General features: G+C 38.5%; 1 long non-coding RNA gene across 1 annotated transcript; it reads left to right on the plus strand.

Moving 5' to 3' along the window:
• The first annotated feature begins 529 nt into the window (after window positions 1-529).
• On the plus strand, window positions 530-27,362 carry LOC128315647 (uncharacterized). Its single transcript, XR_008298634.1, has 3 exons — window positions 530-643; window positions 17,086-17,189; window positions 23,761-27,362. It is a non-coding gene; the product is annotated as an uncharacterized LOC128315647 (long non-coding RNA).
• Window positions 27,363-27,762: the final 400 nt, after the last annotated feature.

A 27,762-nucleotide genomic window follows, 5' to 3' on the forward strand; every position in this document is an offset into this window, starting at 1 on the left:
GCTGTGAACATGGGAGTGCAGGTATCTTTCAAGTTGGTGTTTTTGTGTCTTTTGGATATAGTCGCAGAAGTAGACATTTTGGATCATATGCTAGTTCTATTTTTAATTTTTTAAGGATCCTCCATACTGTTTTCCATAGTGGCTGCACCAGTTTACAATGCCAACAACAATCAGCACCATTTTAATGTACTTTACATCCATTTGTACTTGATTAATGTACTTCTTTGGAGAAATGTCTATTTAAATCCATTGCCCATTTAAAAAATGTGCTTGTTTATCTTTTTGTTGTTGAGTGTAACAATTATTTACACATTCTAGATAATAGTCCCTTATCAGATACAGCTGATTCTCATTGTTTACAGATTCTATATTGTGAATTTACCTACCTGCTAAAATTTATTTATAACTCAAAAATCAATATGGTTTTGTCATCATCTGAAGACATGTAGAACAGTGAAAACTTCAGTTGTCAGAGGCACACATTCCTAGCTGAGGTAGAATAAGGTGTCACTCTACCTTCTTGTTCCAGCTGTTACACAGAGATGAGCACAGGATGAAGATGGTCAGGGCAGTGCAGTGTAATACAAGCCTGTTGGACGGGTTTGAATCCCAAAGCTGGCATCCAATAGTAGCGTGGTCTCAGGTAAGTCACTTAACTGTTCTGAGCTTTGTTTTCTCTCATGTAAAATTAAGAAAAAATTGAATTTTTTTTTATTTTTAGGATTTATGATGATAATCTGTATGATTATGTCCCTTCCCTCTATATGTCCCTTGTCTATATACATTCCTAGAAGCAGTATTTTAGTCTCTGCTAATTCAGTGTTTGCAGTGATTTTTAGAATGTAAATATCACAGATAACAAGAATAGACTACATGATGTACAAATATTTCTCCCATTTGTTAGGTCTTGTCACTTACTTGATAGTGTCCTTTGATATATAAACATTTTTAATTTTGATGAAATCCAAATTGTCTATTCTTTATTTTGTGGCTTAGGCCACAGTTTAAACTTTTGAGTGGAAGTGGATTTGCTTAGTTCAATCAAAGATGAAGCAATTGTGCTTAAGTGTATTCCCATTCATTGATAATTAGTTGCAGAAGTGCTTAGAAGAGGTTAATTGATTTACCATAATGAAGGGCAGAGTTGAGAATCCAACTGGCACCTGAAGTTAAAACATGTAATCTTACCTGCTCTAATTATGCAGAGAAGGGATCATTATGGTGAACTAAAGAAACACTTGAAGGTGATCAAGTTTCTCTCGAAGAGTGGGTAGCATTTAGATAAAGAGGAGAAAGGAAGTAGTTTTTTTGTTTGTTTTTTGTTTTTTTTTTTTTTTTTGCAGGGGATTCTTGTTTGTAGAAAGTGTATGCAATTATAGCAGATCTCTATAAATAATGATAAACTTTTATCACCACCTCAACTTCTTTGTTCCTGGTATTTTACTCCACTGCCTTTGGCCTTAATACAAGTCCCTAATACTTAGTGGAGATTGGCTGTTGTGATAATTAATTATGGACACAAGAGGGCGCTAAAAGATCTCGGTGCTTCTGGTTCCTTAGGCCCAGGTGTAGGAAATTAATGTTACCCTCCATTATTGCTGTTTCTATTTGCAGAAAAGAATTTAGATTACAAAACTTAGGAAAATCTGAGTAGAACTAATGAAAATAAAAGCCTAATAATATACAAATGTTTAGATTTCAAGATTGACTGAAGTTCAGTCCCAGAGTTGATGATTTGGCACCATTTTAAATGAATATAGTAGTAAGACTATACTTTCAGGGATCATTTCTATAGTTTGTTAAATGAATGTAGTAGAATTTCAGAACTAGAAAGAATATTTGAAATCACCTTTCCTTTTCTCCCTTCCTTCTCCCTTTACTCCTCTTTTTCTCCTTTCTTTCTGGCAATGTCTCCAGTTTGGAAAATAAAACAAACTATAAGCAGAGCTGTTCTTCTATATATATGATTTATACACAAAAAATTTAAAGCACATAAAAACATTTGAAAACCACTGGAGTTTGATCCTACTGTTTCACATGGGGAAAAATTAAATCAAGACAGAAAAAAAAAATGATTGTTCAAGGTCTCACAGCAAGTCAGTTGCAAGTTCCAACTCTTTTTACCACATCATTTTACAAACATGCCCACCGGTCTTTTGCTGCCCTCTAAGCTGGGATTTCTGAAGTAAGGCTCACCTGTGGGGACTTCAGATTCACTCTGTATCACTAGACATATTACTACATAATACATTAAAAGAAACATTATCCTAGTCTTGTTATGGGTCTTGGATGTTTTGGCTACCTGTGTGCTCTTTGAGCTCTAGAGAGAGGTTGAAGATTACCCTGAATTGGCCCCAAATGTTTTCTCTGAGCTTGCAAATATCACATAGACAGATACAGGAGAAATCTGCACACATGCTGCATGGTACAAACATCCTCTGCTTTAGGCGTGTGGTGCCAGGAACAAAGAGATTGGAAGAGTTTCTGTAGTTGATTTGGGGATTGGTTGGAATCCCTAGTTCGAATGACACAACCTATTTAGGAAAGTCACAATTCAGGAGGGACACACAAAAACTTGTGCATATCCAAAAGAAGGGACAAGATCATGAAAAATAGGAAACGCCAAGTCTATGAAGAAGAGTAGAAGAAACTACTATTTAGTAGTAGCTCAGAGATAACTCAGGTGCCAAAATAATTATTCAAGTACCCGAATGACTAACCTGAGCCAGGAGGAACTTAGCTGCTCTGTAAGCCCAGAACTAGGACCTATGGGTAGAATTTGGTGGGATTTAGAGCTGAACTTACTAGTCAGAGCTGTATAATGATGCCCTGGATGCCATAGAGACTTGGGCATCACACGTACATGTGAATGGTTCCTGGTTCCATCTCTACTGCATATATGATCCTGGGAACGGTGGTGATGAAGAGGAGTAATATTTTGCAATGTTGTGTAGATAGCTCTTTCTTCCCCTACCCACATGCTTTTCTACGTCATGGTCTCACTGCCAGCTTATAATGTCAGGATTTTGAAAGTAAGCACTAAGAGAGTAGTTTGAGAAAAAGTGTTTTGAGTGCTCAAAGTCTGGCTTTTAGAATCAAAGGCCAGAATGTCTGAAAGGAATCAGAACATAAAGTCTATACTAAGTAGGTTTGGAAACATAGAGTAGGAGTTGCACTGCACCAAATAAAAATTCCACAGGCTCCAGCTTAAGCTGTGAAAGAAAGACAATGTCAAGGGAAGAGATTGGTGAGCCCAGCTTGCTGGGGCTCAACATGCCAGGGGGAATCTGGACAGAGCAGTGGAATCAGCACTAAGACTGTTAACTACCAATGGGAAAACATGTATCACAAGATGGGAAGCAAATTTTTAACGCAGATCATGGGATCACTTTAGACAATTGCACCAGTGTTGTAAAACATCCGTGCCAAAGAGCTATCTCTATTAGCTGCCCTCATTGCCTCCTTATGAAGACCTCTCCTGACACACCAGGAGTGTGTTCCTCTTTGTCCTAAGAAGAGTAACAGCTCTTTGAGACCCATGTTTTGCTCAGCCCCATCCAACTTGCCTTGTATGGAAAAATCTTTGGTTTGCTTTTTGTTTGGTATGTTCTAAGGCCCGGTTGAAATGCCAGGAGGTCTCCTGAATAGCGAAAGGAAGAATGCTTATATAGAAGGGCAGGCTCAATTGTGTGCTTTAGGAAAGTAGAACTGGCATGAGAGATCCAGCCTGCTCCTCTCCTCTCTCACTCACTCTCCTCTCTCACTCAAAAAGTTTCAGTGACAGGTTAACCATTCTTGTACGCTTCTCATCCAGTTACAGCTAATTTGTCTACATCTTCTTTTTCTGTTATAGATGATAACCATAACCATTATTTTATAAATGTGTTCCAAAGTTAAATGAGATAGAATGCATAAAAACATTTTGCATTTAAAATACTAGCATGTCGATTTTCTTAGAATATGTTCACTAGATGGAAGCTGTTATTATTATTTGAGATGATGAGATCATAATCCCTTTAAGTTTACTTGTGCAACTGAATGACTACTTGCTGTTCCTGTGGGAAAGGTTATTAAAATTTCTGAATGTGATAGTGATAAGTGATTTTTCAGTTTAGATTGATATTTTCAACTGCCTCTGCCTGGGCTACAATAGGCTGGCTGTATCAGAATAACTTGGGATAAGTGTTTTTTTCTAAAAAAATATTTTATTTTTTAAGTAATCTCTGCACTCACTGTGGGGCTCAAACTTACAACCCCAACATCAAGAGGTGCATGCTTTATCAACTGAGCCAGACAGGGTGACCCAACCTGGGATAACTTTTAAAAAATACCTAAGTCTGGGCTCAAATCCAGAGACATTAGTAGATCTAGAGAAGCGTTCCAGAGTCTGTGTTACTAACATGCTGCTTTCTTCTGGAAGATTTAGGGAAGAATCTATGTCCTTGCCTTTTCCAGCTTCTGCCTCATTCCTTGGTTCATGGCCCTGCATCACTTCAGCCTCTGCTTCCATTGTCACATGTTCCTTTCTGACTCTGCCCCTCTACCTTCCTCTTATAAGGACCTTTGTGATTACATTGGGCCCTCCAGGAAAACCCAGAGAAATCTTTTTATCTCAAGATTCTTAACTTAATCACATCTGCATAGTCCCCTTTGCCATATAAATAACACATAAGGTCACACACTGGCAGATTCTAGGAATTAGAATGTGGACATCTTTGGGAGACCATTATTCTGTCATTGATGATAATCTGATTTTGTTTTGTTTTGTTTTGTTTCTTTTTTTTTGACTGTCAAATACACAGAAGAATCCCTAGATGATGTCATTCATTCCCACCTAAATCTACATGTGAGAGGTTTTTTCTTGTACACTGCCAACGTTCCCTCTAAGTGTCCATTTCATTGGTTATCCAGGTGTCCGAGTAGGCCAATGAAGAGTTGACAATTCTAGGGTAAGACGAATGGGAACAGAACAAGCTTATGGGTGAGGGTATAAATGCTATCAGTCTTGCTAGATGATCAGTGGGCTAGATATTAACTTCTGTCAAAGAGAGGACTTCCTCATAACTCCTCTGTACAGGCAACATAAGACTTCACGTCTGAAGGCACTAGCCTCTGTCCCTGGGCCCTGGCTACAGGTAATGCACACTCAAATTGACACTGAGCATTCCCTGTATGTTGACTTAATAGTGTCCTCTCAGTCTCTCTGGCTATGTCCCCTCATTCTTTGTCCAGCTAATCTCTGGGTCTCCCCTGTGTCTTTCTTCTTGGCCTTGGAGATCTATCCTTTATATCAAAGGTAGGAAAATGTTATCACTCATATCATGACAATATCATACATTCTTTCAAAATTTCATGTGTTATAACAGGTGGGTTGCTAAACTCAAAAGCTAACAATTGACTTTCTTTGTTTTCTCTGCCTTCTGCTGTCAGTTCATCTCTGAGACAATGATGAAGAATTCTTAGCTGACTGAATGAAGGAAAGGATTGAAGCAAACTCTGGAAACAAAAGTATATTAATTAACATTTCAAAATATCCATCTTCACGATGTTTAAGATTCTTGATGTTTGAATTGCAAAAATATAATTTCACTAAGTCCATAACTAGTGCCCGTTCTGGTCTACCGCACCCCTTTGTGCTGTCTTTAGCTTTTTCACTTCAGTAATTTCTTCATAACTTCAAGACCTTGGATTACCTAAGTGGCAATGGCATATTCCACCCCTACCAACACACCTCCCACAGTTATTAAATCTCTACTCTCACTTTGTGACGAGAGCATCCGGCTCTCCAACTCCTGGGAAAGGTTGACTGTCAAGGGCTCTGCACCACCCTGGGTTCAGCTGCCAGTCTGTCTTTCCACACTTTCAGCCAACTCTCTCTGACTCAGCTCTCTGTCTGCAAAACCAGGCAAGGACTTGTAGAAAGCATCTCCTACTCTTTCTCTTCCAGGGAAAATAGGATTAGCATTAGGTACACTGAACACAGGGCAGCTCCCTTTCAGTTGTTTGTCTGGTATTAAAAGGGGATGGGAACTAGCTTAGCATCTGAAATGAGTTCCTTCCCACAGATGCCTGCCCACCCTCTAATACCCAGGTACACGTCAAGAATGTGGACTGTTCTTGGCAGTTCAACTGGTCCAGCTTCCTTAATGCAAGTGGCTGCTTGTCTGCTTCTGTTTCACCATTCCAACTCTTCTCTTCCAATTGTATAGTGAAACAATACAAGGAGGCAGCCTAGATTAGTGTGTAAATTACTGTGTGTTTGCATCGGAAAAAATATGGATTAAGTCCCAATTTTGCTACTTACTAATTATGTGACCTTGGGCAACTTAGTTAACTTCCTAAAGCTTCTATTGCTCCTCTATAAGCAAGACTGAAGACGCCCACGTCACTGGATTGCTGTAAGGATAAATAAAATAAAATATGTAGGGCACTTAGTGGCATGCTTGGCACATGGTGCTCCACAAATGGTAGTCATTGTTATATTCTGTTTTACTTTATAAAAATGTGCTTACCTCTTATTGTGAAAAAGAGCATGCTTCAAATATGGAAGTAAGTAAAGAAGAAGGAGATGTGGTCCCTGCCTTCAAGAAATATTATAGACTAATGGGAGAGATGGAAAATATCCAAGTAAGTAAAGGGAATGGATGGAGCAGGGTAACGTTAGTGGGAGAGAACTACGTGAACATGAAGCTGGAACAGCACAGCCTGGAGAAGGGTCCCAAGAGAAGCCTCACCACACAGGCGTGGCAAAGGCCACCCTGACGTTACGTCCCATCTTATGGGCAAAATCTTTCCCCATGTCTCTGTGTGAGACTCTTCTATTCGATAGTGCTGCATTAAGACCATGAACATACATGCCTCTATTATTCTGTGTTTGGGGGGATAACCATGGATTGGAGCTGCAGTTAGTTAGGAGCCTCTAGAAAAATGAGCAAAGAAACATCTCTTTCTTTTTAGTCCACTTGTCCTTCCCTTACACTACTGTGATAATCTGGTTCACAATTAAAAAGCTTAGTTTTTGTTTTTGTTTTTGTTTTTGTTTTTTTCCTAGATGCTGTTCAATCACAAAAAATCTCTGGGCAGGTTTTAGCTATGTCTAAAATTTGGAATGAAGATTAACTGAAGTGTGTGTATGCCAAGCTGAGTGCATGGCTGCCCTCTCTACAGTCGATAAAGCATGCAGATTCTCTGAATGCCTTACCAGACAGTCATTGCGAATGTGGGCTGAGTAGTACATAGGGAGCTGGCTGGGTCATTCCTCAGCTCACTAGCACAAAAGTTACAAAACTCTCCTGTTCCCCAATGTCACAAGGAGGCAGTGGAGTATTATGAGAATGAGGGCACTTCTACAGATCTTCTTCAACTTATGATGAGGTTAATAAACCCATGGTTTAAGTTGAAAATATTTAAGTCAAAAATTCATTTAATACAGCTAACCTACCAAACATCATAGCTTAGCCTAGCGCACCTTAAACATGTTCACAACACTCCCAATAGACGATAGTTTGGGGAGCGGAGAACCTATTTCAAAATAAAGTGCTGAATATATTATATAATGTATTGAATACTGTACTAAAAGTGAAAAACCAAATGGTTGTATGGGTATCAGTTGTGTATCCTTATGTGCATGCGGCTGACTGGGGGGTGTGGCTCACTGTCACTGCCCAGCAGTTTGAAAGAATATCTTACCACATATCAGTGGCCCTGGAAAAGATCCAAATTCAAAATCTGAAGAATCGTTTATACTGAATGCATATTGGTTTCTCACTATGAAAAAGTCAAAAAATTAAAGTCAAACCACCTTAAGTTGGGGAATATATTCTAGTGATAGCCCAGCTGTGATAATTATATGTAAAACGAGGCAAATTTTCTTAATTGCTTTCTCAATAAGCAAAATAGGTGAAGTAATCCTTGCCTGTGGCTCTGTAGAACACAAATGTAATTTTCTTTGAAGAATCTGATTCTTCTTGTTGTAAAGTGGTAAGAAGTGATAACTTCGGCTTGAACCACTGCACCTGGTTGTTGTGAAGATCTGACAACGTAAAGGAAAACATTTTGGCAACTTTGTCTTCAAGGCTAGTTTTTAAATGTCTGAGAAGATTGACAATATTCCTATGAAGGTGTCTCTGGGTTCATCATTTCCTCTTCCTCCATCCTCATAGGACAGAGTTTCTAGGTCTCTGTAGACCATCCTGCAGAGGGTCTCCTCCTCCGACCCTGTTGAATGGATTGTAATCAGCCACAGCATATATATCTTGCAGAACATTAATCAGCCTCAGATTTTCCAATTCTGGTAGAGAGACAATAGGAAAGGGAGGGTCTTCCAGGATTTGAGTCTCTCAGAATAAAGCATTTGGTGAATAGGATAACCACATGTCAATGTACTTAAGTCATTCCAATGCCTTCTGCTCGCACTTGGAATAAAATCTAGGCTTGTTGCTGAAGACTGCCAGCATTCATGTGCTCTGGCCCTGACCCACCTTGAGCAACCTGCGTTACGATCCAGTCATATGGGCTCTCTGTTCTTCGTATATGCCAAACCCATTCTTGCTCTATGGCTTTTGTTCCTACTCTTTCCTCCTCCTCCTGCAGTGATGTTCCCCTAAACCTTTGCGTGGCTGGCCGTCATTCCTTCATCCTCATTCCCTTCTCAAGTCAATGCTAACTTCCTTGAAGAAGCCTTTCCCACTTACGCTGTCTAATGTTCCCTCCTCTGCCCCCATCACCATCTCATTCATTTATAGCTCTCATCACAATCTGCAAATGAATTATGCGTTGTTTCATTCACTTGCTTACTCTGTACCTTCTCAATACAATGAAACTTGTTCTTGCAGTATAATATTCCAAATATTTAATAACTGGTGTCACATGGCACTAATCAATCAGAGTTGATACTGGTCAGAATCTTGGGTCAGGGTCCAGGAAGCCCCTCTTTCTGCCCTTTAACCCTTATGTTGCTGGCATGTGGGGAGAGATAGAAGTCCTGAGGGAGGAGTTGGAGTAAATAGGGCAATGCATGTGAACTAGGAGACTAGGGAAATGGGTAGTCATCCATTAGTATGAAAATATTTCAATATTTTAGCAATCGGTATGGCCACTAGTTTGTACTGTTTAAATATTAATTTATTTCAGGATTTCAGGACATAAAACAGTGACTGGAACATAGCAGTTCCTCACATGGTGAATTACTTGAATATCAAGTCCACCTACCACTTTCTCCAAGTTGATGTTTTCTAGAAGAGCTCTATAACTGCCCTGGGTTTATGAGTTATACAAAGGGGTAAATACTGGTGTATTTAGGCCATGGATCTTGGTTTAATGATAACTAACGTCTGTAACTCTTCATAGTTTACAAAATCTACACATGAATTGCCTCATTTTGTCTTCACAACTATCCTGAGAGAGTAGCAGGACAAAAATTATTGTATTCGTTTTTCAGTCAAGTAAACTCAGGCTTTTACAGGTCAACTGATAGCTAAAGAGTAGTCCAAGCTGGGAAATAAATAGCTTATGTCTTCTGGGTAGGGACTGTGTTCTTTCTACTAGCTTCTGTATTCTGTCTCCAGCTGGATGGATCTGAACCTGAGGTTGGAAGCAGCTACTGGATACATATGTAAAGATTCTGGCCTCCACAAGTAGGAATATATATGCCTTTAAATTTTTTTTTAATGTTTATTTTTGAGAGAGACAGAGATAGAATGTGAGTGGGGGAGGAGCAGAGAGAGAGACACACACAGAATCCCAAGCAGGCTCCAGGCTCTGAGCTGTCAGCACAGAGCCTGACGCGGGGCTTGATCTCACGAGCTGTGAGATCATGACCTGAGCCAAAGTCAGACACTCAACCAGCTGAGCAACCCAGGCACCCCTATATATGCCTGTATACAGTAAAGTGTGACTGGGTTACAAAATAGGGGATTTCAAGCAAGACTGACCAGCTTGTGAGGGTCTAGATGGCCCTAGAAACTAAGAGGTTGGAAGAACAGTTAATGACCAATATGGAAAAGCCTTAATGGAAATACAGTTAATCTTTTCAGACATTTAAAAACCAGTCTTGAAGACAAGATTGCCAAGGCTTTTTCTCAGCAAGTTCACAGGGCAGAGTTAATACCAACAGTGAAAAATAATTGCAAAAATCAGAGTTTTTGTTTTTGTTCTTTTATTTTTTTAGATTCAAATATAGTTAACATACAATATTATATTAGTTTCAAGTATAAAATATAGTGATTGAACAATTCTACCCATTACTCAGTGCTCATCGTAATAAGTGTACTAAAAATATACATTTAAAAATGAAAAGTAAAAAAGATTAGGGCAGTGTTTACCAAAATATAGTACATACAAGATGGTGCTAAAAGTTGATTTTACTTAGAACATTGTTGAACACTTTGAATACTTTTACTTGTTATGAATTTATTTTAATATATATTGGAGAAAACACATAAATAGACAAATTTTGTGATTTCAGATATATAAGTAGTTAAAATAAATATTTAAGTTTTTAAAAAAATGAAACCAGATCATTTAAAGAGAAATTTTGAGTGCATATTAATAAAGGTGACTCTCAGACAATACAAATAAAGTGATAGATGAGTGAATAAAATCTGTGAAAGTAATATTCCTTAGAGCTAGCTCTATTACTTTGCATGATCTTGAACACATTTTTAACATTTCCTCACCTGTTTAATAATTTTGTGGCAAGGATTCAATGACCGAATGCATGGAAAGTATTCAGCACAGTTTGACACATAGAGCTCAACAAATGGTAGCTGTTGTTTTCACATTATATCAATAGCAAGGAGAACTTTGAACCATGGAAAGCTGTGAAGCCGGAAGCTCCTTGTCATTGGAGGTATACAAACAAGACTAGGAGGGTATCTGTCAATGCTGCAAAGGACTTTCCTACTTTGGTGGGAGCTCAGCTAGAACTTTGAGGTGATTCCAGCTGGGAGATTCCTATAATTTTTCTTTTGGTGAATTCCAGGATGCAGGAGAGACTTGGAACTAGAGTTTTTCTCCTACATCTTGGGAGGCCCCTTAAGTTGCTGCTCATCAAGACTCAAAGAACCATTGCTCTCTGAGCACCATTGTTGGCTGTGACACCCAGGCTTGGCCTTTCCATCACCCACATCACTGTCAAGGAGAGCTCTCTGAGAACCACACAGCTATTGTCCTATAGTTCTTGCCCAACCAGGAAAAACGCCTGTTCTGTCCTCGCATCCTTCCTCACAACCGTGGGAAAGACTAGAAGTGTTTCTCATGGGTATAGAGAGAATCCATCCCATCTAACTCTCAACTGGAACCTGGCCTGTTCCCAGTAGTGGCTGCTGAGGCTTCAGGTCCACCTTGAGAGTTCTGGCTATGGGAAAACTTTTCTTAAACAAGCTGAAATATGTTTCTCTGTAGCTTTCACCCACATGCTCTAGTGTCATCTCCTTGAACCACAAAGAACAAGTTTCCCCGTTGCCTCCCATGGGAAACTTCCAGAAGATTGCAGACTAATGGAGTGTTTGTCCTGTGGTTGTTCATTTCCTTGTCATTCTCCATTGTTCTCACAGATGCATTGTTTCTGTCAAGCAGCTTCCAGTACCCTCCTCTGCCTAGTTATTGATAGCATGCTCTAATATGGTGCACCTCACCTCTGCCTTTTTTAAAGGGTAGAGATTGTAGAATCTGGGCCCCCTTTTCTTCATAAAGACACTTGCTCTCAGTAGCAGTTCAGTTACAAGGGGTCGAGCAACTATATTTATTTGAAGCCACTAGTAATAGATCGTGGGATGTTTGGTGTTCTTTAAGGCTCTGACCCCCCAGGGGTAACCGCTATCCCAGCTCATAACACCAGGGATTTCTTTTTCTTGTTTTTGAGCTTTAATTAAGTAGGTTCATACAGTGTATACTCTTTTTGTGTTGGACTTCTGTTGTCCTACATTTCTCTACATTGTTTTGATAGTCATACTACAGCCTGTAACAATACTTTGTTTATTCTCATTGATATGTATAGTATATCGTTGTGTCTGCATTCTATTTTGTGACTATATAAATTTCCATTCTAAGGATATACTATAATGTATTGATCTGGCCCCTTATTTTTTTTAATTTATCACTTATTTTTTTTATTATATGAAATTTATTGTCAAATTAGTTTCCATACAACACCCAGTGCTCATCCCAAAAGATGCCCTCTTCAATGCCCATCACCTACCCACCCCTCCCTCCCACCCCCCATCAACTGTCAGTTTGTTCTCAGTTTTTAAGAGTCTCTTATGCTTTGGCTCTCTCTCCCACTCTAACCTCTTTTTTTCTTTTTTTTTTTCCTTCCCCTCCCCCATGGGTTTCTGTTAAGTTTCTCAGGATCCACATAAGAGTGAAAACATATGGTATCTGTCTTTCTCTGTATGGCTTATTTCACTTAGCATAACACTCGCCAGTTCCATCCACGTTGCTACAAAGGGGATCTGGCCCCTTATTAATAGATATTAGGACTGTTTCTTATCTTTGATATACAAACCATGCTGCTGGGCACAACACTGAACTTACATCATTTTGTGTATATGTAAGTAGAACTACCAAATAAATTCCTAGAAGTACAACTACTAGGTTAACAGGTATAGATATTTGTAATATTGAAGAGTGTTGACAAATTACCCTCTCTACAGGATGTACCCTTTACATTCCCATCAGCAGATTTTTTGAGTTTATTTTCTTAGGATTTTAAAGGTTAAAGCTTGAAGAGTTAGAAATCACATTGTATAACCCACTCATCTTACATGGACAGAAATCAAAGACCTTAAAAGTAAAAAGACTTGCACAAAGCCATAGAACAGGTTAGTGATAGTCCTCAAATTTGGAAGAAGGCTTAGATGCTGGTCCCACATTTCAGAGAGACCCAACAAACTTCAAACTCCCTGTCCTGTCTACAGCTATTGGCATGCTGCCTCTTTGTCCCCTCCTCTTCACCAAGTGCCTTCAAAGACAAGCACAAAAAGGCCCAGCCCCACACACCAGGACCACCAACCTAAGAGATCTCCTTCAATTCTGCTGCCCTAGTTTCAGTCCACAGACTGAGGATCCTAATATCTAATTCTAATGTCATTTCTCTGCTGAGTTCCAGGACTGGATGCATAGTCCACTATGCATGAATATCTCAAGGGTGCTTCAATCTCACGACGCTCAAAACTGAACCCATCCACTTTCTCTCAATTTCCCCATCTCTGTAATGAGGATAGTAAAAGGACTTACTTTACAGGATTGTTATGAAGATTACATGCATGAATATGCACTTAGAATAGGAACTTAGGATAAAACATAAAGCTCTTAGAATAGTAACTGATGAATTTGCTATATAGCTATTATTGGTGAGTATAGGAAAGCAAATAAATAAAATATATGATGAATGGTGATGTGGGGGAAAAAATGAAGTTGGAGAGCTTGGGAAGTGCCAATAGGGACAGAAGAATGCCACAGGGCAATTTTGAAAAAATGATCTATTCCTCAAAGTTTTCTTCTTGCAAGAAACAAAGGTCTGAGGAAATTCTTGGCAAACCATGAAAGATATATATAAACCATTATGGTTTGTTGGTCACTATGAGTATTTTTCGAGTTGTTCAAAATTCTCAGCATGAGGAGCCTTCTCCCCAATGGCTAAAGTTAATTCTAGATCCTGAATCCATTTCTCTGGACTCCTCAGAGGGAGTGAATTCATGGTGAGGTTAATTTCCAAGGGATATGGGATTGCATTTGTAGATGGCAACAGCCTGCCTCATAAGAGTCTGTGAAAGTCCAGTGTCAGCTTGCTGCAGAGAAGGATCTTGGCAACCTGGAAGGATGATTGGTTAGACTTGACACACAGAGCTGAGCCACTCAAAGTACCATCAGCAGAACGCTGCCGGTTCACAAACTGTCACATCAGTCCACAAGAAGTCATATTTTGGAACTACTTCTGAATGTCCCATTGATATGAATGTATGGAATCAGAAAAGATGCAGGCGGCGAATAACTGTAGATGCAGAGTTTTAGATGGAAAGACCTTTCATCCTTCCATCTCTTTCACTTAGAAAATGAAGGTAACAAACAAAAGTGCTACATGTAGAAGCCCAAACCATCCCAGACCAAGTGCTGGCTTGATGAGTTCTCAACCCTGGGGCTCCTGAGAAGGTAAGAGATCTGCCTTTTTAGATTAACTGCCTTCAGTCACGCAGACCCCATGTTAGCTGACTCAGCAGAGAGGGCAAGGAGCCATTCAACTCCTTTTACTTTGGACTGTGTCCAGGCATTTCCCTGGGAAGGAAAGGACTTAGGGGACAATTTGAGGACTCCACCCAGATAAAAGCGTTCTGGTGTAATGCAGTGAGTAGGTGATTTCCATCTGGGGGAATGTCCAACGCCACAGATGACCAATATCCGCAACTACACAGTGAAGAGAAGAGATGAGGAAAGGATTCATAAAACACCTGAAAGGAGGCAGTGGGAAGTGATGCAGAGAGCCCCAGGCTTTGGAGCTTGAGCTGAGATTCAGTTCACTACTCTTTTCTCTACTGGCTTCTGATTTCAGGTTCTTGTGTACTTACCTGAGGCCATACCCCCTTTGTAAAATTGCACATTGCATGGTTGATGTGAGCCTCAAGTGAGAACTAGATATCAAGTGTTTGTAAACTATAAAAAAAACCACAGTGTTGTTAGAATAATAAGACCTATGCTGAATTGCATCAGACTATCAATACTATTTGTGGAATTTACACAGTCATCTTGGTCAGAACACTGGTAAGTGAAACTTGAAAGACACTGTGAGAAAACACCTGTAGGCGTGGAATTGCATAATGTAGAAATATGGTGATTTTATGTGTATGCATGTGTGTACGTGTTTGCACTTTTTCAGTGCTATATTTGCGCTCCAGTGTTAATTATATTTTGACAAGATGGGATCAGATGCAATATGGGACAAAGGTTCAGACCAAGGACTTTGAGTTCCAACTCTAGCTTACAGCCTTGGTGACAAAATCACTTAATTTGCCTGAGCTTTGCTTTCATCATGTGCCAAATGGTGATAGTCCTATCTACTTTGCAGTGTGGATGTGAGAATGAAATATAATAAAAACATGAAACTGAGCAAAACAAAAGACTGCAATAAATGCCAGTTACTGTCACTGATGTTATTATTATTAATAATAAAACCCACTCCATGCCTCCGTCTGGATGGATGGAGCCTCTTGCCTGAGTGACAGTACCCACAGTGGGACAAGCAGCAGAGACAATCACTGTGTGAGGAGGGAACACCATTTCTGCAGTCTGCACCTTCCTGGTTTGCAGAGGAAGTCTTCAGAATCAGAGCCAGGGTTTGATTCTCTATTCCTTGTCTTTCTAAGTACTTCTAGAAATGAAAGAAGCCTATGTATTCTGGGAACTACGAATGAGAAAAATGAAGGAATAAAAAAAATTTTCGCAGCCTCCTCTGAAGTCGTCCAGGGAATTAAGCTGGACAAATAGGGAGACCAACAAGGAATAGGACACATGGGCACAGTTGGAGACAGTGTGTGCACTGTCCTTAGGACTGAGGAGATGGAAGCCTCAGAAAAACATAGTGGATAACAAAAGTGACTTTAACATCAGCCAAAGCTGGGTTCAAATTCCATTTCTATCACAAACCATTGTGTAGTTGAGAAAGGTGCTTGAACTTCCTGTACAATACAAAATGGAAAGAAAATAATACTTTTCTCCTTGAGATGAGATAATATATGTGAAGTGCTTGGCAAAGTGATCATACTTTCGCTACTTTTAGTAGCTAAGCACCAGACACTTTTCTTTTGGAAACTTGTTTGATCTTAATCCCTAAAATTATTAACTTATCTATTTGACATAGATGAAGACGTTCATTTTGAAAAAAAAATTTTTTTAAGGTTTTATTTATTTTTGAGACAGGGAGAGACAGAGCATGAGTGTGGGAGGGGCAGAGAAAGAGGGAGACACAGAATCCAAAGCAGGCTCCAGGCTGGGAGCTGTCAGCACAGAGCCTGATGTGGGCCTTGAACCCACAAACTGTGAGATCATGACCTGAGCTGAAGTTGGACACTTAACCAACTGAGCCACCCAGGTGCCCCTGAAGATGTTCATTTTGAAAATGCTACTCTGGTTTACATATTAAGATCATCAAAGAGAAATGATTGAGGTCCAAGTCGGGACACAACTGTAAATAGGGGAAGGAATAGGGTTTACCTGATCCTTGGGTTTAGAAATGATGGCAGATAGAGAGAGAAGCCCCCCAGAAAAGAGAGAATTCTAGACTCCTGAGTCAGGTCTGCTAAAACTGCTGTTCCTCTCCTTCTGGGGATTATGGTCCTGACACACTTCACTTTTAAAATCTTGCAGTCTAACTTAACTAAATAAACTGTTGCCTGATCAGTTACTTTTCTCATTCTGTTCTTCATTTTGTTTTCTTTTTTCCACAAACAGTTATTAAATGGCTGCTTGTTCTTGGCATTAAAAGACTTTTTGGAATAATAACAGTTCCTGACATTGGAAGAAACAGAGAGCTCTGACTTCTGTCTCCAAATAACTACAATACAAGGCAACATGTGATAAGAAACCTGAGAGAAAAGAGTTTCATGAGGAAGGGTAGTCAAGAGCTAGAATTTGAATTATAGAGCTATTTTAATAGTTCATGAAAACCAGATCTCAGATAGAGACAGTGTTGTGTAAAGAGACTCAAAGACTAATACATAGTTTGGTATGGGGAGGGGAGTTCTCAGGAATGATTCTAGAATTAATCCCTGATCAAGATATCAGCACATTTAAGTATGTTGGAGTCTAGACTGCTTTGTTTCAATGCTAGTGTTACTTCTTAACTAACTTGTGTGACCTATGGCCAATAACATAATGTCTTTTTGTGTCAGTTTCTGCATCTGTGAAATGGAATCATAATAATATAAATAACTTTCAGAGCAGCCAGAAGGATTACGTTAGGTAATCAGTGTAACATAATTAGCATAGGGCCTGGCACATTGTGAACCCTCAGTGTAAGTAGTTATCATTATTGAGATTATTCTGAATTATTTTAAAGGAGACAACAAGAGAAGATTTTAAATTTATGTTAAGATTGTTTTAAGGTGCACACCAGTTTCTTGAAACTTGGACTACAAAAGCTGGATCAGAAGACATTAATAGTGAAGGGATCCTTTGGAATATAAATCCTCATAAAGGTAAGAGTTGAATCTCTTGTGTTTTCTGTTTGTTTGTTTGTTTGTTTGTTTTGTTTGCATGAAGTATATATAATACTGCTGCTTCTATATCTGTGGTATTCTGAACTAACAGAACATAATTATACCATAGTATATGCTGTTAACAAGGAAGGCAATGGTACTGTTATGCTAATTTAAACTCAGCGAGTGTTCTCTCCTCTGCCCTATTTGGGTCAACCTGCTGATTCTTCTAAACCCGATTAAATGGTCTTTCTTTTGAATTAGTGTTTCTGGTAAACGTAATAACCATTCTTCTCTTTCAAATACATTTAATTAACATACTTTCTTCTAAGCAGGACATTCAGAGTAAAACTATTTTAATATTTACAGTTGTTTATGAAGATACTAGCTAACATTTTTGCATCAGTGCTATATTTTATAGCTAACCAAGTTGTAGCACATTGTGCTTAAGGGCTTTATTTTAATCCTGGCTCTGGCTCTCAGGACCACACTGCGGCACAATTCCCAGGGCGCAAGGCATACCGATGACGGTATCAATGGTGTCAACTAGAGTTTTACGCTACGGCAGTTCTTACCAACAAGTTGTTTGATCTCTTCTGTCTTGGTTCCTTCTTGTTAATTTTTTTTCAGAAATCTGTCCATATTACAAGATTTTTGTAAAATTCCTTTAGGTTATGTAGATAAAACATTTAACAAAATACTTAGCACATGGTAAAGCAAAAGTGGGGGCTGTAATTATGGTATTCACAATCACTGTCACCTTTAAACCTTATGGCAACTCTCTGAACTTGATAGCCATTATTATATCCACTTTACACAGGAGGAAACGTGACATTGTAAAAAATCTTTTTTTGTTGTTTGGGTTTTGTTTTTTGTTTTTTTAGTTTTTTAGTGGGGAAGGGGGAAGGAACAGAGAGAGAGAGAGAGAGAGAGAATCTTAAGCAGACTCCATGCTCAGCACAGAGGCTGATGTGGGGCTTCATTCCATAACCCTGGGATCATGACCTGAGCTAAAAATCAAGAGTCAGGACTTAACCAACTGAGCCACCCAGGTGCCCCCCAAATAATTGTTTTTTCAAAGCACAAACACAGTATGCATCTAGGGTGAGAGATTTTGCCATAATATTAAATAATATAATCATATTATTTTTATAAAATTAAATCATACATTTAATTTTTTTTAATTGTGATTTTTCTTTATTTAAGTAAATGTTGTTCTTTGCCATTGTGTGAGCATATGCAAAAACTAAGGTTTAAAGCCCAAGCATCAAAACAGCTGAGTGTCTGTTTTACCACTTTAGCCATCAAAATTTAGGTGGGAATGTGCTATCATCTTCACATTCCTGAGGCCTGAGAACACTTAGGCAGGTTGACTCCCAAGACATGTCACTTTGAATGTGACTTTATTCTAATGACACCAAATATAACAATACAAGGACTGACTATTATGATTCTCCCCCTTCCAGAATAACATGAAAGTACACAGGGAGAAACTATTTCCTTGGTCACTAACTTGTTGATGGAAGGTATTAGTATGTTGTGGCTAAAGGATGCATTTATTGCTGAGTGTTATTCTGAAAGGTTCTTGTAATTGCAGTGAAAGAATTTGTAATATTTAGTGATGGTGGGAACAGAGTGACTCATGAGTGAGAGATGTAGAGTCAGGGGAAAAAAACAATTTGTAAAACGTTGGTCAGGTCACCTGTACCTTAGAATGTTTTCTTCACATAATTTCAATTTATGTTTTCCATGAAATATGAAGGCTACTTTTTAATTGTGTGTTATTTTATCAATTTGAATCCTCTTTTCATAATTACTTTTACTGGAAAAGATTTATTAAGCACTGACTACCTAACATGCACTCTTCTTAGGACTTGGGACACATTGTTGTAAGATGAAACAGGACATAATTCCTGCCCTGATGATCAAGCTGGGAAGACAGATAAATGAATTATTTTAGACAAAGGGTGCAGAGGGAGAGCTTATTTTGTCCAGTGGGTCATGGAGGACCTTGGAAAAATTCACTACACCCTAAAGCAGGTCTGGTTCTGTGCATTCATTCATTTATTCACTCCTCTCCTGTGACAAATGTGTATTGTTTTCCTCCAATTAGGCGTCCCCTATTCTAGGCTTTAAGGACTTAGTAATGGATAAGAACTCTGTCAGAGAAGGGAATAAATAAACAGGTAAACAAATGTGTAGGATAATCTTAGGTACTGGTGCAGCATAAGAAAGAGGAGGAGGAGAAAGCTGCAACAGGAAGATACGTTACCGTCTGATTTGGGAAGGTCTCTCTGAGGAGATGACATTTCAGGTGACCCCTAAATTAAGAGGAACCAGCCACACAAAGAGCCTTTTAAAGTTATTCTCATTGTTTCACCTTCCTTTCATTATCTGCAAAGCTCCAGTGAGTTTTGGTCAAAAAGAAAAGCCTTTATTCAGGTATGTTTTGAGTAGCAAAGGCAAAATTGTAGAGCAAACCACCTTCTCCAGGTGAAGCCAGAAGAGAGTAACAATGGTGATGTCCTCGGGACGATAGCTGTATCAAACTAAATAATTATTTCCAAGAGTCTCTGGGAACAGAGACTTTCGAATGCTGGCATGATGAAGGATTGACGGCAGATGAATTAAAAGTTTTACTTTACAATAATGGGGAAAATCTCAGAAATACTTGGGGGACCTGTGGGAGATGGATGGGTTTTGACCAGGGGTTCATTAATCCTGTCACAATTTGGTTATAAAAAAGAAGTATGACCTTATTTTATTGTCACATCGTGGGAAGCCTGGAATATGTGGATTATACTTAGCTGTGGGCATTTTCATTCAACATACAAAGACTACTTATGCTGTAATAACTGCTAACACTTATTGAACATTAATTATGTGTCACCCTCCCCTCTAAGCGCTTACATATGTTAATTCATGTAATACTCACAACCTCTCCATGAGGGAGCTATTATGTTTTTGTATTTTACATCTGAGGTGGAGAGCAGTTAGAGAATTTTCCCAAATTCACAGTAGACAGGAGCCAAGCCCAGGCAGGCCAGAGTCAGAACTCTTACTCATTTTGCAAGCCTGTTCCTCATATGCCACATCCGTGGTTTTTCTCCTCATCAGCCACTAGGGAAGCATCACCGTGTTGTTTGTCACACGATGAGAAGTTAATTGTGAGGGAGAGAGAGAGGAACAGAGAGAGACTGAGACAGAAACAGAAGAGAATGACAGAGTGTCATTCTGAAGAACAAAAAAAGAACACTCAGGTATTGTTCCACATGTAGTCCCTATTTCTCTTCAATCTCAAAGCAAACAAACAAGGCATTTTTAGCCCTGTCTTGCAGATGAAGAAATTAAGCTCAGAAAAGTTCAGCAACTTGGGTCTGCCTTGTGCCTAAATTTATGCTCTTTATGGTACTATTCCCTAGAGGTGTTTGTAAAAAAAAAAAAAAGAAAGAAAAGCAAAAATAAAGCCATTATCTGACCTGTTCTCCAGCCCTAGTTCAATGATGCTGAGATAGGCTTTCATACACAAAGAGAAATTGAGGGAGCTTTTTACTGAGGACTGCAAAATCATACTGTGAAGTATAGTTGACCTTACATAAATCTACATGCTCAGCTACCAAAATACATTCATGGAAGAAGTGAGGACATACCAGCACTCTCAGCGCGAAGCTAGGAGCCCTCCTAGTATCACACCAACAATGTTGGAGTGTCGTTTTTTCTTCCATTGTTGCCAAGTGTACACACACACACACACACACACACACACACACACGAGGGATAGTGAAAATTCTTTTGTAGCATAAAAAAGGAATATACACAGAGCTAACAGTTTTGAGAAAAATATAAACCATGTAAGAGGCTTCATACACAAAGGCCCTTTCTTTAATTTAGGAAGGTCTCTAAATATGAGTACTTTATCATAAAATATCACAAAATATAAAACATAAAACAGAAAAGAGAATCACTTTGATTAAATTATACTTCCATTATTATTTTTTTTTCCAGGTTTGTTCAGCTTTCTTCATTGTTTTTTGTGTTTTAGAGTTTTTGATATAAAGTCACTTAGCCATGGCTTCAAAAACACATACCCCTTTAAATAACCATTTTAATAATGTATCCTCCCTTCAATATTGTCAAGCTGATGCTACTACTTTTTTCTTGGTTAGAATCGGTGATTTTGGTCTATGTTGTTAGTCATATTTAAGGACTTGGACTTGACTAATTTAGGTGTGCTTGTAATTTCTAAATTAGATGTAACAACTTTCATGTCATTGATTTTCTTCTATTTATTTTTTTTAATTTTTTAAAATGTTTATTCATTTTTGAGAGACAGAGTGCAAGCAGGGGAGGAGTAGTGGGGGGAGGGGGCGGGGGCAGGACACAGAATCTGAAGCAAGCTCCAGGCCTGACTGAGCCCCTCCAGTGCCCCTATTTATTTTCTTGTTGTGTGATTTTTTTTTTTTACTTTTTGCGCAGAGTAATTCTTTGACTAGAATCTATAAATTATAGTATATAGGATTTAAACGTTAATTGTTTTAAATATTTTTCAATGGTTTGCATTTGTCACAAATTTCTGTTTCATCTGCAGTAGGTTCATTTTGCTGCATTAATATAAAACTTTGTTTCTGACATTTAAAAAATATGTCTGTTTTGTTTTACAGATTCCTTTCATTCATACCATTTTGTGTATTTTCTAATTATTGTAAAATAAACCTCCTAAAACTTGCCTGCTGCTTTATCTTTTATCTTTTTGTCTGAAGTTCATATTGGCAAACTTGTTCTTCTTTTGCTTAAGCATGATTTTTCATTTTTTTCCCAGCCTTTTACATCAATTTAATAATTAATTGCTAATTTTGTTTTAGAAATGCCTCTTAAAAGCAGTGCTACTAGGGGTTCCTGGGTGGCTCAGTTGGTTAAGTGTCCAACTTCAGCTCAGGTCATGATCTCACAATTTGTGAATTCAAGCCTCACGTCCAGCTCTGTGCTGACAGCTCAGAGCCTGGAGCCTGCTTCAGATTCTGTGTCTTCCTCTCTCTCTGTCCCTCCCCCACTCACATGCTGTCTCTCTCTCTCAAAAATAAATATTTAAAAAATTATAAAAAATAAAAAAAACAGTGTTGCTAAATTTCTCTTGAGATACTCTTGTAGGCTCCTTAGATTAGGGAAATTTAGACCATTTACATTTACTGAATAATTTTTCATAATTTGACTTTTGTTATCTTTTTAAATACTATCTTGGATTTATTTATATTTATTGTTTGTTTCCTTGCTTATTACTACATGGAGTGTCTTTGATTTGAACTTTCATTTAAAATTGTTTGTGAGAGAAGGATTTTTTCTATGCCATTTGTTATTTCCTAATACAATTTCAAACATTGTTAATCATAAAATTGTTGATTTACACTCATCCAAAATACATTTTTTATTTATTTTTATAGAAAAAAAGACCATCCTTATTGGCTTTTGTTTTGTTTAATCTGAAGAAGGAGACCCCATCTTTGATTAGTTTTTTGTTGGTTGTTATGAATTAAATTTCTTCGAAACATTATGTTAATTTGGAATAATTATTAGTTTCAACTTTTTTTTTAAAGTTTATTTGCTTATTTTGAGAGAGAGAGAGAGAGAGAATCCCAAGCACTGTCACTGTGGAGCCTGATGCAGAGCTCAATCTCAGGAACTGTGAGATCATGACCTGAATTGGACTCAACTGACTGAGCCACCAGGCGACCCATTAGCTTCAACTCTTAACATTTGCAGTTAATGTTTTATTTCATTTCTTTTTCTAACGCTGGTTCTTTTCTTTGTTCATCATAAGGTTTTTCTACCTTTGACATTTTGTGTTAAGCCTTTATTAGTTTTCTATCACAGAGTAACAAATTAACACCCACCTAGTTTCCTGCAGCTGTTGAACTGAGGCCCCCAACTCTTAGCTGTTACCTTTCATTACCTCAGAAAAGGCCATCTTTAATATATGGAGTTTCATTCTTCATATCTGCAGGAGTGTGTATGATCCTGATTCACATCTCTCTGACCATCTGATTTTCATCTCTCTAGCCCCTATTTGAAGGGCTCATCTGAGTAGGTCAGATCCACCCAGGGTATCTCTGTTTAATTAACTTCAAATGAATACATTAGAGACCTTAATTACACCTGCAAAATCCCTTTACTCTGTCATATACACCATAGCCTGCTCTTGATGGTAATTTGCTTTCATATTTTTAGGACCTGCCACACTCAGGTTCACTGACATAGTATGAGCAACAGAGGTTGGGAATCTTGGGGGCCTTCTTAGAATTCTGCCTACCACAAGGTCTAATTTAAATCACATCAATTTTACATGGTCTTTGACCATGAAATGTTTTTAAAGACCTGTTTGAGGATGTCTTTCTGTATGAATACGTTTTGTGGTGTTTGGGGAAAAAAATTTTGTGATACATTCTTTTTCTTTAAAAGTTTTATTAAAACACAGTATATATAGATAAAGGTAGAAGAAAATATATGGGTGAATTTGTAACGAAAAGTGTATTCTAAAACACTAATTTTTGTTTTTTAATGTTCATCTGTTTTTCAGAGAGACAGACAGAGTGCGAGCCGGGGAGGGGCTGAGAAAGAGAGAGACACAGAATCTGAAGCAGGCTCCAAGCTCTGAGCTGGCAACACAGAGCCTGATGCAGGGCTCGAACTCACGGACCGCGAGATCATGACCTGAGCCAAAGTTGTATGCTTCACCGATTGAGCCACCCAGGTGCCCCTTTAAAACACTAATTTTAAAACCTATTGTTATTATGAATTAGCATAGCATTATAAAAAATTAATTTAAATTATTTATGCTTTTTGGGTCAGTAATCCCACTTATAATAATCTACACTGAGAAAATGATTGAAGACAAGGAAAAATCTTTCTGTACAAAAATATTTATTTTAAAACTTTTTTATAGTTAAATATGTGAAGTAACCTCAAATTACAAAGTTGGGGAAATGTTAAGGCACATAGAACGAACTCTGTGTGAATATCATATATTATACGATAATTATAAATACCATTAAGAGTATGAAAGATGTGTACAACATATGTGAAATACATAAAATTATATGTATACTCTGATTACAACCATGTGAAATAGGTAAGGGTTGCTGTAGAGGACTAGAATAATTTATGGAAAAATAGAAGCAGTTGAAACAGGTTAACAAATCAGGTATATATTTGTATATATTTGTATATATTTGTAAACAATTTCTTTCAGACTACAAACAGGTTTATACAATGTATAAAAACGAAATTAGGTCAGATTTCCAAGTGTCTGGAAAAGAATAGGTGTGGACCTCCTTGACTTCTGATTCTCTTTCATCTGAAATCTGCTGAGCCCTTACTAAGTGAAGGGTGAAATCTTCCATTGCCATTGATGAGAACTAAGTGAATTATAGTGGGAGTAGACAGACCCGGCCCTTCCCTCAAGATAGTGACTAATTGACAAACCTTCTTGATGGGTGTGACCTAGGGCTGACCCTTGATGACTGGTGATGGATTAAATACAGAATGCTCACTTTTCCCTGCTTTTCTATGAGGTTTCAAATGAGATGGGGCCATTGTGAGCCAGAAGGAATTACTAATCCTTTTAATCAAAACACAAGGACTGAAGCTGAGATGATAGTTTAGTTATAAAGTCAATTCTTTCATCCTGTGTGGAAATCCCTTCAGGTGCATGTGTGATTCACGTGCATGTGTGAGAGAGATCACCATCTTGCCTCTGCTTGTTTAACATGTATTGGTACCACCGAGTGTATCCTATGTTTTTGATAAGAAACAAACTTTGACAACAAACCACCCTTTTCATGGAACGGATCCTAATAGCACTCTACTCTGAAAGACAATTTGGGAAAGACTGAATTATAAATAACCCTTTAATCCTCATACAAAGAACCATGTCAAAAAAAGGAATCTGGGGTGTGAAAGAGGGATTATATTTATTCTTCAAGATCCCAAGGGGGTTAAAACTAGAATAAAATAATAAAATTATAGTGAATTAGGTAACTACATGAAAATATGGATTTATTTTAGGAGTCAAGCTTCCCATCACAAACTGTTCTCGAACATGGATGTGATGATCATTTGCTGTGAATGTTATGAGGAGGACTCAAGGGTTATTTAGGAACTTAGAAGAATTTGGAAGATTTGTGGCTGTCAGCCCTGATGATTATCACAGATTATCATCTGTGAATCAGAGTAGAGACCAGGTTTCTGAGATTTCTAGTCCAGGCACAATGGGACCAGTCTGTGCTACTGAATTTCATACTCTGAGAGGTGGATGGGAAAGAGGAGAACTAGGGAAGGAGGAGGTAGCCTGGGAGTGCAGCTTTGGAAGCTGTCTTCTCCACCCATGTACAATCAAACCCTTCCTTGCCCTCTGCTGTACAAAACTAAGATTTTGATCGCTTAAGTTTGTGGCTGTTGCTTCATGGAGTTTAATGAGGTACATCCCATACAGAGAAGCTACAGGACTTCTCAGATGGTTGTTACAGGGAGGGCCTTCCTGCATCACCGCAGTCCATTCATCTCTCTGCTGCCAGCAAGGGTCTGGAGGGATGTGTCTGTACTGCCAGAGCTCTAACTGTGCCAGATGGTTTTGTCCGAACCAAGGGAGTGACCTCAGACAGTGTTTGTCACAAGTTGCAGTCACTTTTAACTGCAAATCTTAGTTCTGCCGGTGTTAATGTAGAAATCTAGGAAAAGAGGCAGCCCCTCGTAGGAAAGTGCACCTGGGTACTGGTTCTGGAGGTGGCTGGGAAACATGGATGTCCCTCCCAGAAAGCCCATGCTCTTTACCCAGATGTGTATGGTTGAGATCACTGCTCCCCAGGGATGTCTAAACTCTGGGCAGACGGAGGGTATTTGCCGGATCCATTATTCTTTCTCATTTATCTGTATTTGTCAAGTGTAACTATGTGCTATTTGTTACATTGTAGATACTGAGGATAAAGTAATAGGTAAGAAAAAGAGAGCCAATAGTTTACAGTCTGGTTAAATTTCTGTACTTGCTCTCACTGAGAATTAGCTTCTCTTGGTGATCATCATTAACAAAATAGCAGCTTAGCATTTATGGACTTGACACCTACGTGCTAAAAACATTTTGGTGGAATATTCCTAATGATGTAGGTGTTATTATTATACCCATTTTCCACATGAGAAAGTGGAGACACATAGACAAGCTAAATGGACCAAGATATATAGCCTCCATTCATCGTGAGAGTGGGCATGAGAAGGCAACAACTGAGGATTCCTTCATCCTATCCTGTGGGTATTGCTTGCTGTTAATCTCTGGGACAGGGTCTGAACCAGGCCAGGCTCTGTTAGTAACACAATCTAGTCTCCATCCCCCATAAAGATCGTTCTGAGGAGCAGGGATTATATATAGGCCCTGAGTGAAGTAGCTCGTTTTGGAATCTCAGGTGAACAAATAATCTCAAGAGAGGAAGGAAGATTCTCAAAGTTTGGAGACGGCTGCTGCAGGTTTTCCTTTGGGTGGACTAGAGGGTGAGGCTCTTTTTATGAAACTCTTAAACTCTTAAGGAGTCAACAGGCCAGCTAAATTGGACTTCCTGGGTTCAGAGGGTCAGCTGGACCTAACCCCAGTGGGTCAAGGAGACTTGCCAAACCTGATGAACAGGGTCTTGGCCAAGTAGCTCAGATTTAGTTAAGTTTTGTTCCTGTAATACTGAAAAAACTATATGGATGTGATTCATTTTAATGAGATTTAGGTGTAATGCAAGAGTTGAGATTTTTCCAGTTTGTAAACTCTGAACTATTTTATGGAGACATAATACCTCATAATGTAAACCACCATCCTGATTTTAAAACAAGATACTCTCTATGTTCTTAAGTTATTAACTTTTTAATTGCTTCTTCAAAACAGATTTCTTACATTCTTATTTATAGATTAGGTGTTTATCTTCATCCAGCCTATCTTTACAACTGCATTCAAATATTTACTGAGTACTATTAAAAACAAAGTTGGGGGGCGCCTGGGTGGCTCAGTCGGTTGGGCGTCCGACTTCAGCTCAGGTCATGATCTCGCGGTCTGTGAGTTCGAGCCCTGCGTCGGGCTCTGCGCTGACAGCTTGGAGCCTGGAGCCTATTTCAGATTCTGTGTCTCTCTCTCTCTCTGACCTTCCCCCGTTCATGCTCTGTCTCTCTCTGTCTCAAAAATGAATAAATGTTAAAAAAAAAATAAAAAAAAACAAAAACAACAAAGTTGGAATAACTATAATCTATATGATTTTGTATTATTTTCCTCCATAAACACTTTCCAGAATATTCCAGAACACTTTATGTCAGTGAAAAATTTATTACTCATTTTATTTTGGAAAGATGAATGACATTCTGTCATACAGATAAACTGTGATTTTATTTATTTATTTATTTATTTATTTATTTATTTATTTATAATTTTTGAGAGAGAGAAAGAGCACGAGTAAGTGAGGGGCAGAGAGAGAGGGAGAGAGAGTGCAGAGCCTGGAGCAGGGCTTGAACTCATGAACTGTGACATCATGACGTGAACTGAAGTTGGATGCTTAAC

The sequence above is a fragment of the Acinonyx jubatus genome, chromosome A1 (genome assembly GCF_027475565.1).
Source record: "Acinonyx jubatus isolate Ajub_Pintada_27869175 chromosome A1, VMU_Ajub_asm_v1.0, whole genome shotgun sequence".
Taxonomy (NCBI): domain Eukaryota; kingdom Metazoa; phylum Chordata; class Mammalia; order Carnivora; family Felidae; genus Acinonyx; species Acinonyx jubatus.